This window comes from Mytilus californianus, unplaced genomic scaffold (genome assembly GCF_021869535.1).
Source record: "Mytilus californianus isolate M0D057914Y unplaced genomic scaffold, xbMytCali1.0.p SCAF_4, whole genome shotgun sequence".
Lineage (NCBI taxonomy): Eukaryota > Metazoa > Mollusca > Bivalvia > Mytilida > Mytilidae > Mytilus > Mytilus californianus.
Window position 1 is genome coordinate 36,214,237 of NW_026262690.1, and position 12,179 is coordinate 36,226,415.

Genomic DNA, 12,179 nt, shown 5'->3' on the forward strand with positions numbered 1-12,179 from the left:
ATACTGATAAAAATATTTTTGTTTAGAACATAAATTAATAATATGAAAATGTTTTGTCGTTAGATATATATGTATAAGTAAAAAATCATTGATAATATCTATGCACACGTACCGAAAAATTGTGTTAACGCATGCGGAAGAATATCTCAAGAACCTTTTGCGGCAATCCCCGCATGGACCGGTAACTCTGCATGGAAGTTTGTTTTTGAAAATTTGTTTGAAAATATGAATGCCTCCTCATATCCGATCTTTTAGAAAAATCGAATTTTTACAGAAGAGTGTCCACCATGCACTTGTACTGCACTATTATTAGAATAGTAGAATAGAATGATGTACAAAATATATAATATATAACAACAAACCAGTGTATACTGATTTGTATCACTACAATATAATAGTTGTTACGGTGAGGTTAAATTCCCTGTCATTTATTCATCATCCACGCACGAACTTGTCTCAGAAAAAAATATATCTCTGTACATTAACCTCAGTTTCAGGTATAGAGATGTGATTTTTTTCTGAGACAAGTGCTTTTGACCATCCACAAGAACTTGCGGTCATCCGATGTACAGTACTTCAGTACTTTGATTCCAATTGTTCTCATTAGTTGTAGTTATTTTGATACTATAGAAGTTTATTGTAAACTGCAAAAATGATCAGCATGACAAGATCTATTAACTCTGAAATTGACAACCGGTTTTGGAGTTATTACCTCTTAAATATTTATTGTCCCCCGCGTTGCTGGGGACATTGAAATACCGGGCGTCCGTCCTGTCTTGTTAGCGCTCTCACATGTACAATTCTTGCCAAATTTTTATAAAACTTATACTATAGGTTAATATCAGCAATATCTCGGACAAGTTCTATAATGGTGGCAGATCGACTTTTTTAAAAGAGTTATGCTCCTTGGAATTATTAAATTTATGGAAAATGGCCTTGTTAGCGCTTTCACCGGTACAATTGTTGCCAGATTTTTATAAAACTTATACTAAAGGTTAATACCAGCAATATCTCGGACAAGTTCTAAAATGGTGGACGATCGACTTCTTTTAAAAAGAGTTATGACCCTTGGAAATATTAAATTTATGGAAAATGGCCTCGTTAGCGCTCTCACGGGTACAATTGTTGCCAGATTTTTATAAAACTTATACTAAAGGTTAATACCAGCAATATCTCGGACAAGTTCTAAAATGGTGGACGATCGACGTCTTGTAAAAAGAGTTATGACCCTTGGAAATATTAAATTTATGGAAAATGGCCTCGTTAGAGCTCTCACGTGTACAATTCTTGCCAGATTTTTATAAAACTTATACTATAGGTTAATATCAGCAATATCTGGGACAAGTTCTATAATGGTGGACGATTGATTTTTTTTAAAAGAGTTATGACCCTTGGAAATATTAAATTTATGGAAAATGGTCTCGTTAGTGCTCTCACGGGAACAATATTACATTAAACTTATAGTATACTATAAGTAATGCCCTTGAAGGTCTGTTTGAAATATTTAGTATACAATGAAAAAAACTTTTTTGTCCCCCGCGTACGCTTTTTATTTATAAATTGTTTTAAAGAACAACAAAAAAGTGTGTCTTTTTTAGTTATTGCCCCTGGATAGATAAAATATGCGCAACGCGGGGGATGTTGGAACTCTTATTTTTATTGTTTTTGTGAAGTTTTGGCTGTTATCTAAAAACCTATGGGAGCTAGGTTAAACATGTAAATTGCTAAAATAATCAGCAACACAAAGAGTAACTATAGAATGTGTATATAAAAGTCCTTAGCAAACTGGCGATTTTATTTAACCAGGTGAGCGATACAGGCACAGGTGTGCCTCTGTGCCTCTTGTTAATTTTGTAAATTTTTTATGGTTTTCCATTCTAGAGTGATGGGACTATTAACTGTCACATTTGATGCAATATTTATAAGTCCAAGGACATCCTTATGCATGTGTTTTTACAGAGCCATTATACTTCTGATTAGATACCTTCTAAATTTGCTATTTTGTTCTAGCAACCTGAATTTTAATATGCACAATACAGGCGTATCATGCACTCTGGGTGCAGCTGCTTATTATATATTTTAATTTCCTTTTCCATAAAAGTTTTCCTAAAGAGCAGCTTCCGGTAAACATTGTAGATGTTTTGTATTTATAAATTAGATTTTACCCTTTTGTCCTATGGTTATTTAAAAAAACTGCTCTCCATAATAAAATTAGAGTAAAATAATTTATATATGTAATAGGGATAGTTAGCAAATTTCTGATATTCGGTATTCCAGCAGGAATCAGCAAAACTGAAATTATTTCTTTTTGTAATATATAAAGCATAACCTCTAAAAGGTGAACACGAAAGTGTTGATAATGCTCAATTAGAACATGACTTCACTAAATTTTAAGCTACCGAGGAATGAACATTTCAATTTTTTTGATATCTGAGTGATTGTACACAAAGACCACAAAATAGGACACTCTCCAACATTGTAGACGAGACAGAATTCATGACAAAAATCTCTGTTTTGTTGATCTTGTATTGCTGATCATTTAGTCTGTTTAATTTCACTTTTTCTTCTTTAGTTTTTAATCAAAACATAAGAGGGTTAAAAAAAATCCTAATTTATGGGCAATCACTCCTACAAAGAGTGACAGTCTACTAACTATATCGGCAAAATTTGACTTGTTAGTAGAACTTGCCTTGATGATAATTTTTGTGATTTAAGTGTCTATTTATCTATTATAATTTTTATACGACCACAAAAAATGTGCGTTCGTATAATGCTATGTCGTCGTCGGCGTCGGCGTTGTCCGAAAAATTTGGTTTCCGGACAATAACTTTAGTTTAAAGTGTATAGATCTCTATGAAATTTAACCAAAAGATTCAATACCACAAAAGGAAGGTTGGGATTGTTTTTGGGGGTGATGGTCCCAACCGTTTAGGAATTAGGGGCCAAAACAAGCATTTTTCTAGTTTCAGGACAATAACTTGTGTATAAGTATTTTGATTGCTCTGAAATGGTACCACATGGTTAAATACCACAAGTAGAAGGTTGAGATTCATTTTGGGGGTAATTGCCCAAAACCGTTCAGGAATTAGGGGCCAAAACAAACAATTTTCTAGTTTTCAAACAATCACTTGTTTTTAAGTATATGGATGTCTCTTAAATTGTACCACAGTTTACAAAAAGAAAATTTCTTCAAATAATATTTTTTTTTTGAAAAAGGTGGGGGGTACAAAAAAATTGGGGGGGGGGGGGGGGGGGTCAATTTTTTTCCTCAAGATTTAAGAAATTATCAATTTTCCAAAACAAAATTAGGGGTTAAAATTTATTTTGCTTATTCTTTGTATATAGCCTGAAAACAGATTAACTTAAGTATTGCGCAACAGCACAGTGTATTGCACAACAGCAAGAAATCTTCAATTGAATATAAATTCAAATCATATAACCAATTTCAAATTCTTTGACTACATTCATTCTGTGTCAGAAACCTATCATGTGTCAAATATTTAATTACAATCCAATTTCAGACCTGTATCAAGCTTGAATATTGTGTCCATTTTTGCCCCAACTGTTCAGGGTTGGACCTATGCGGTCGTATTCACTGCGCACAGCGAAGCAGTTTATTTAAATATAAGGCAAACACGCAAACAAAATGGTAAAAATTGTCATCAAAGGGCTACAACTCTAATGAGAAATCGACTGACGATTTTGACAATGCAGACTTATTTGTAGAACTTGTCATGCTGATCATTTTTGCAATTTAAAGTTTCTATCTATTATAGTTTTCAATATAATAGGCAAAGATGAACAAAAATGGTAAAATTTGTCATTTAAGGGAAATAACTCCTATAAGAAGTCGTCTGATAGTTTTGACGTGTACGGACAATTGATAGAGCTCATCATTTTGAACATTTTTGCCCCTGTCAGATTTTCTCTATTTATAACGGTTTTCAAAATAAAAGACAAAACTTGCATTTTACCCCTATGTTCTACTTTTAGCCATGTCAGCCATCTTGGTTGGCAGGCGGGGTCATCGGACACATTTTTTTAAACTAGATACCCCAATGATGATTGTGGCCAAGTTTGGTTAAATTTGAGCCAGTAGTTTCAGAGGAGAAGATTTTTGTAAAAGTTGACGACGGACGACGACGACGACGGACGACAAGTGATGAGAAAAGCTCGCTTGGCCTTTTAGGCCAGGTGAGCTAAAAAATAGGGGGGTTCCATGCTGGCGTGGTAGTCTACTGACCCTTGGTACGTAAATGATAACTAATTTACACATACGCGGCAGAAAATTGACAATTACACGTTCACTTATAAAATGTTCATGCTTGAAACATTTTGAACAACGAGGTAATTAAATTGTTAAGAACAGATGGCATGAGCTGGACAAAGTATGTAATAAATACTTCGACAAATCCTTTGTGTAAGGGAAATACTAAACACAACGACAATTTCAAATTCAAATGATCTTGCACTTATGCTTAACCACCTTGAATTTAATGTGAGGGTTTGATAATCTGGTTGCATGTACACAGAGTTTAAATCAAGCGCCGATATATCTATGTAACTGTACTTTTACATAGATTTCACAGAAAGCGCCGATATATAATATCGAAGATGCATATACATAGATGCTACTACAATCGACTACTATTTTAAAAGCATATCTATATTACTTGCAGATGGATTTTACACAAAGCTACCGGTTATTCAGCAACAAAACAGACCGACATCAGGTTTATTTTGAAAGCTAACGAGAATTTCGTGAACACTTATATAAATATATATATATATGGTTTTTGTTTTAAAGTTTCAAGAAAAACTGAAAACTGGATCCTGCTATTTGGACCGTGTGTTGTTCGTTGTTCGCGGCGGCAGCGGCGATGGCGTAAACTATTTGTTTAAGGTAGAAGACCTGGATGCTTCATACCTTGTAAACAGATACCTTATGCTACGTCTCCCGTCTGTCATATGTCCATTGTCCTTGACCTCATATTCATGGTTTAGTGACTGCTTGAACATTTTTTTGTCTTTTTGTCAAGTGAAATACTCACTTATTATGAGTAATAAGATACTAGTAACTATATTTGGTATATGGGTTCTTTGCAACGTCTACATGTCAGTCAAGTAGGCTTCACTTGACCTCTATATAAAAATAAGGAGATGAGGTATGATTGCCAATATATTGAATAATTATACAACTATCCACCAAAGTTCAAATAAAGTGGATGTAAGCAATTATAGGCAACCGTACGACCTTCAACAATGAGAAAAACCCATACCGTATAGTCGGCTATAAAAGGCCCCGACATGAATAATATGAAACAATTCAATTGAGAAAACCAACGGCCTAATTTATAACAAAACAATTTACGAAAAACAAATATGACAGATATGAACCAAAGACAACCACTGAACTACAGGCTCCTGACTTGGAACAGGCACATACAGAATGTGGCGGGGTTAAACATGTTTGTGAGCGCTCAACCCTCCCCTAACCTGGGACAGTGGTGTAACAGAACAACATAAGAACAAACTATAAAAATCAGTTGAAAAAGGCTTAACTCATCAGATCAGATTGCTTTTGTTGCAAAACGTTCTCGAGATATTCTTCCGCATGCGTTAACACAAATTTTCGGTATTCATGATTTGTTATTGATATATATATTTCTCACGACAAAACGTTTTCATATCATTTATCTATGCTTTTAAAAATTATTTTCATGAATATTTATTGATGAAATTAATATATAACAAGCGATCATAAGGAATTTTATTTTGCACTCGATAATATCCGCGTAATTATACGAAATACGTTCGGTTATCAGTCAAACGGCAAGGAAATTTCTGCGGCAACATAACACCGGTATGACCTCTCAAGGTCACATCCGATGTAAACAGGACACGAAGTACAGATCTGAGAGTACTCGCACTCCCTCATTTCATGGATTAGTGATCAAGATTAAAGTTACGTGGTCAAGTACGTACCTCAGATACTATATATATATGCATTAGGTCAACTTTATTTGGTGTATAGAATGATTGTAAGGTGTACATGATTGACTGGTAGGTTTCATCTGATCTTGACCTCAATTTCATTGTTCATTAGACAATGTTTAGTTTTTGTGGTTTGGTCTATTTCACTGATACTATATGCATTAGGTCAACTATATGTGTTCGGTGTGAGCCAAGACTCTGTGTTGAAGGCTGTACTTTGACCTATAATTGTTTACTTTTTACACATTGTGACTTGGATGGATAGTTGTCTCATTGGCACTCATACCACATCTTCTTATCTATATTGGTATATGGAATGATCGTGAGGTGTACATGTCCGACTGACAAGTTTCATTTGAACTTGACCTCAATTTTATGGTTCATCGGACAATGTTTAGTTTTTGTGGTTTGGTCCATTTCTCATATATTTTAAGCAAAACGTCAACTATATATGGCGTATGGAATGATTGTAAGGTGTTCATGGCTGTCTGGCAAGATTCATATGAACTTGACCTCATCTTCATGGTTCATTGTTTAAATTTTAAGACTTTGTAGTTTGATTTGTTTCTTGGGCACTATTAGCGATAGCTAGGACCACTATATTTTGTGTATGGAATGATTGTAAGGTGTATATGTTTATCTGGCATAGTTCATATGTTGGTTACTTCATTTTCATAGAACATTGCTAATATTAGTTACATAGTGTGCTAGTGACCTAATACGATATATAAGGGGTTGAGAGCGAAGATCGAATCCCCATATGGAATTATCATTACCCCATATATATCGTATTAGGTCACTAGCACACTATGTAACGAATTTATCTTACTCGGACTATCATAACATAGTGGCATATATAACATTGTCAGAGTGATCAAGTCTTCAATACTTCCATTGGTCTATACATAAACAAATACCAACAATAACAATTTGTTAGCTTTAAATGTGTTTTATGAATTTATTACAATCGTTCATCATCAATTTCTTCGTCAGTTGAACCTTTCAGATTTTTCCTCAACACCGTGTTGTTTTTACAAAGGGACGTGACACCACTACTAACCGTGTATTGAAATAATCCCCGCCTACTAACCCCATATGAAATATACACGGTCTCCACGCGGTTGTTTTTAACCAATCATATTCCTAGAAATGTATAGGAGATAAGATAATGTTTAGTTTATTACCGTCTCCGAGGAGACGGTATTAAGAGTTGAACGATGAACAGTCTGCGGGCAGAAGGCTTTCTTACTACCTGATTGGAAGATATTACCGGCGCTGTCATAATTAAAGTTCGTTGATTGGTTGGGACAATTCAAACCTAGTAAATGTCTTTTAATCCCGTAGAGTGTCGGATCTGAACTCTTTATTTCAGTAAATAGATTTGCCTGGTTACCAATCATGCATATCGGTACACAGATAACACTTATCTATAAATAGCCGAATCTCCTGAAGATTTGTAAACACACACGTGATTATTTCAAGTTACGTACATTTTATACGTGAAAACATAAGAAAACTTTTAGGAAAATGCCTTTTTCTTAGGTTATATTTATCTATACTCTTAAGATAATCTAAAGGCAACACAAACATTTTAAAACAGAGATATCAAATAATTTCTTTTCGATTAATATTAATTTACACGAGAATTTTTATCTCAGGGGGCGGGGGCGGCGGCACTTCGACCTTTCTATGGTAGGGGTGAGCAGCTGAGACATCCAATACCCCACCCTTTTTATATATATATATATATATATTGAATGATAAAAGAACATACATGTAGTTACCCTAGTTATCATATATTTTTACAATAAGTATATATACCTGCACATAGCTATCATTGTTACGCTATTTCATGGGGAGATACTAGTAAATAGATTTGACAAATATCTTAAACATTTACGAAAATGATTTTAGAGACATATATACAATATATACACAATCTTTTGTGATTTTAATTGCATCTGTAAAAAAAAAATATCGACATCTGATTAGTTTCAGATTCAATCATCAACCTTGTCTTATATTTCACCTAAATTTCTCGACCTCATGCAATTTCATGAAGCTTCAAATAGTGACCTATCCCAGCGACTCATCCCTTCCACTCATTACATAATAAGTGCCCCCACACACACCCCAAGATCTTTGGGCTGAGTTGGATGTTGTCTAGATCTACCTAGCTAGCTCTTCCTAGCAAGATAGCAGACGTTGAAGAACAGAAGACTAAAAATATATCTAAAAGGGAATATAAGAAGAACAAAAAAAAACTACTCTCAGACGATAAAAGCAATTATACATGTATGCTAACATATTTTAAGCAATGTTTAATTTCTATGAATGATTTTAAAGGAGATGTGAATTATACATAATTAATTTAGACAGCAACCCAATTAAGCAACAAACAAAACGTGACAATTTACTTCTAAAGTTCAATCTACGGTCTTCTTCAATGGACATGTCATTACATCTTTTATACTGAGCATTGTTATCAGTGAGTTTAAAGTTATAATTGAAGTACATTATAAAAACATGTATGATATTGATTATGTAATAAATAAAAGGTGTAAACATCCAATATGGATTATGTGGCGTATAGCAAAATGTTTAATTACATTATCCATAAAAAAAAATACCCAAATGACAATAATTTAATGAGGCAGAAAAGCGAAGAATAAGAAAAATCCATCAGAATTTTTTTTATAGATCAATCATTTATTTATGAATATTGCAATTTAACATATGTTACTTCATACCAGAATTTGTAGAAAAATGAATTAGTGTGTTTTAAATAATTATCACAGTTGTTAATCACAGTTCTGCATTTGTTTTTTAATCATATTATCTACGTACAATATTTATGCTGACTTAATTTGAATTTCTAAAAGATTTACCTTATTTTGAATCTTTTCGTGTTGTTTAAAGACTTCAATGTTGAGTATTAAATTTGTCAGGTACAACTATAGAATGTTTTGCATGATATAAAGTTAATGCATCATGTTTATCTGTAACAACCGGAACTTATTTAACATTTAGTAAAAAAAATAGTTCCAGAACAAATTTTACAGTGCTGGAACATATTTCCCTATAATATATATTCCGGGTATACATTTTCTGTGATATAAATTCCGGTGGAACATATTTCCTATGAAATAAGTTCCGGCGGAACAAATGTCACACCGGAACAATTTTTTTGTTACAAAAAATAATCTTAATAGCAAAAAATTCAGATATTACTTGAAACTATGAGCAGGGTCAGGAACAAACTTCTTATGTTTGTTTTGAGGTTTATTGACTATTTATACTAGACATGCTACATGAGAGAAAGAGAAATAAAAGAAAATTATATATTTTAAAGACGAAAATACTGTTGGCATTTTAAAAGATTATTCTTAATTGTATGTTTTCTACAAGAATTGTAAAACAAGTATACACATACATATACTATGATCACAAAACAAAAAGACATTTATATGTCAACATACGAACGGTCTCCCACAAAAGATTATGTCAATTCAGTATGTCAAGCTTTTAAGGGATAGTATGATAAGGGCCTTATTCGTCATCCAACATTAAATGGTATAGTAAATAAATATGAAGATATGTACAAGTAAAACAATAACAAAAGATACAGTATAAATCTGTATGCTTAATAAAGTTTTTGGTCAAATTTGTTGATTCTCTTATGTTGATGACATCATAGTGAACTTGAAATAGCTTTGCAGAACTTATCACCTTCTTTATAACCAACGACGTCCATTATAATTTGAAAAAGAATGGCGACGAAACTACAAAAATATAATCAAAAAGTCCAATAAAACCAAATAATCTGAAAAAAAGAAACATTTAAATGTAGGGATACTCATTATTCAAATATAGAAAAAGAGGCGTGGGGCATTCCACGTTACAGTCCAACTACAATGAATAGACAAAATCTTCATCGACAACAAAAATAACCATACATATATGTGAAGCGTTACATTTTAAGGATCATTTTTGAAAAGATGTGAGATAATGTTGGAAATATATTAATTGTGTTCTTATATGTTTAAATTTTTCTACGTTTCACTCTCTACACTTTTCGATGCCTATTTTGAACGAAACACTTTCAGGTGGAAGCAGCCATACTTTTCTAACACAAATAAATAAGCAAACGACCAAAGAAAAAGTCAACGAACAACTCCGATATCTGTTTGAAAAAAAAAAATCGATAAAAAGACATTACCCCTCCATTTCCAGTGTTAATACTTTCCCCAAAAGCAAATTGGTAAAACTAAAAAATTGTATAAGCCTTTTATAATTTTTGTAATCCACTACAATTTACATACAATTCTGAACGAATTAAACTACAAAGAGAAAACATTTTCCGCTTTCATCAGCTACGAGACGGCTAGCTTTTTAGAAAAGCTATTACTTGTGTGATACTTGTAGTTAAACCTTCATATTACAGACTTTCAACATAAATTCAATGATAAATAAAACAGGCGAGACATTTCGACGTGTACACTCTTGTTTTATTAGTTGTTATTGATCTTTCAAAGATACAAAGAATTGATTTGAAAATTTGGCAGTACCTGTAGAAAACTGGTTACAAAATGGATAGCACCTCCAAATTTGTACGGTGATTTTGTTTACCGAGCCCTTATATTTAGAAAACGATCCAGGTAAACTTAAATAAATTTATTTTAAAAGTTTACCAATTCAACACTGTAATTAGATCTTTGAATATTGTTTTTATCGGTATAAATATTGATTTGTTATCAATAAATTAAAACCCAACTAAATATTATTGTTACATAAATATGTACATGCACGGTCCTATAACCTGTCGATACTTTTATTTTGGCATTGTACAAGATCTTTTTTTCTCTGACTGTTAACGCCTTTACACTATATCCATTGGCTGTTGGATGTGTACTGATTGATATTTTAGTCTTACATACATGATTTGTTTATTAATTATTATTGGATATGAACTAGCTTTCAGAAACTTAGAGTACTCTCAGATCTGTACTTTGTGTCTTTTGTGTTTTTTGTGTTAGTTTGTTTGTGTCTTGTATCAATCTGATTTCTATAGTTTGTTCTTATGTTGTATTGTTACACCACTGTCCCACGTTAGGTGGAGAGTCTGGCGCTAGCAAAAATGTTTAACCCCGCTTCATTCTTTGTGTGCATATCACAAGTCTGAAACCTGTCATTCAGTGGTTGTCGTTTGTTTCTGTATATCATATTTGTTTTTCGTTTATTGTTTTGTACATAAATCAGGCCGTTAGTTTACTCGTTTGAATTATTTTACATTTGTCATTTTGGGGCCTTTAATAGATCACTATGCGGTATGGGTTTTGTTAACGTCTACGTCATTTGGTCTCTGGTGGAAAGTTTTCTCATTGGCAACCATACCACATCTTATACAATCCTCGCTCATCTGCTGGTGGTTTATGCCACAGGGTAGTGATATGCGTCAAGTGTGGTAGCAAGTCTATGATTTATTTACTACCGCTGGCTAGCATACTTGCTTTGTGAAAAGAAAGCCGAGTTTGTAAGTCTTCCCTGTCAGTACATAGCCTCTACACTACCAAGACTCCTGCAATGCCTCCCCGCGACAGTGCACGTAAACTGGGGTCTATTACCTGAGGCTAAACTGCAGGAGATCTCGGAGCAGCAAGGGCCCTAACGATTCAGTGTGTAGGCCCATCGGTGTGTGGACATACCCTAACACTCATCAACCTTGTCCTAGCTATGGGAAAATAGTCGGTTAGATGAGAGTCGAAGCCCAGTAAGGCAACTCATCAAGGAAATTGTAAAATTTGAAAACAAACCTGGATAAAATGGATTCATAAGCTCAGGACAGCAGCCCTTCTAGAGGATGGAAACCTTGATCACAAATTCTCTGGCTCTCCAGGTTGGAGTGTTGGGCATGGGGTTAACTCCCCCATCCTGTAAAAACTATCACAGTTACAACAAATGAAATCAGAATACCCACTGTTATAGGTTCAACAGGGGACTCAACCAACAATGACTTCTAGTGAAAGCCCTAATGTGGAAACTAGGAAAATGATTATGAATATTCTAGGATCTAAATCACAAATACATAATAGGAGCCTGGAATGTTCGAACCATGTATGAAACATCAAAGACTGCACAGGTCATCAAGAAATGCAGCACTACAGGTTTGACATTCTTGGCGTGAG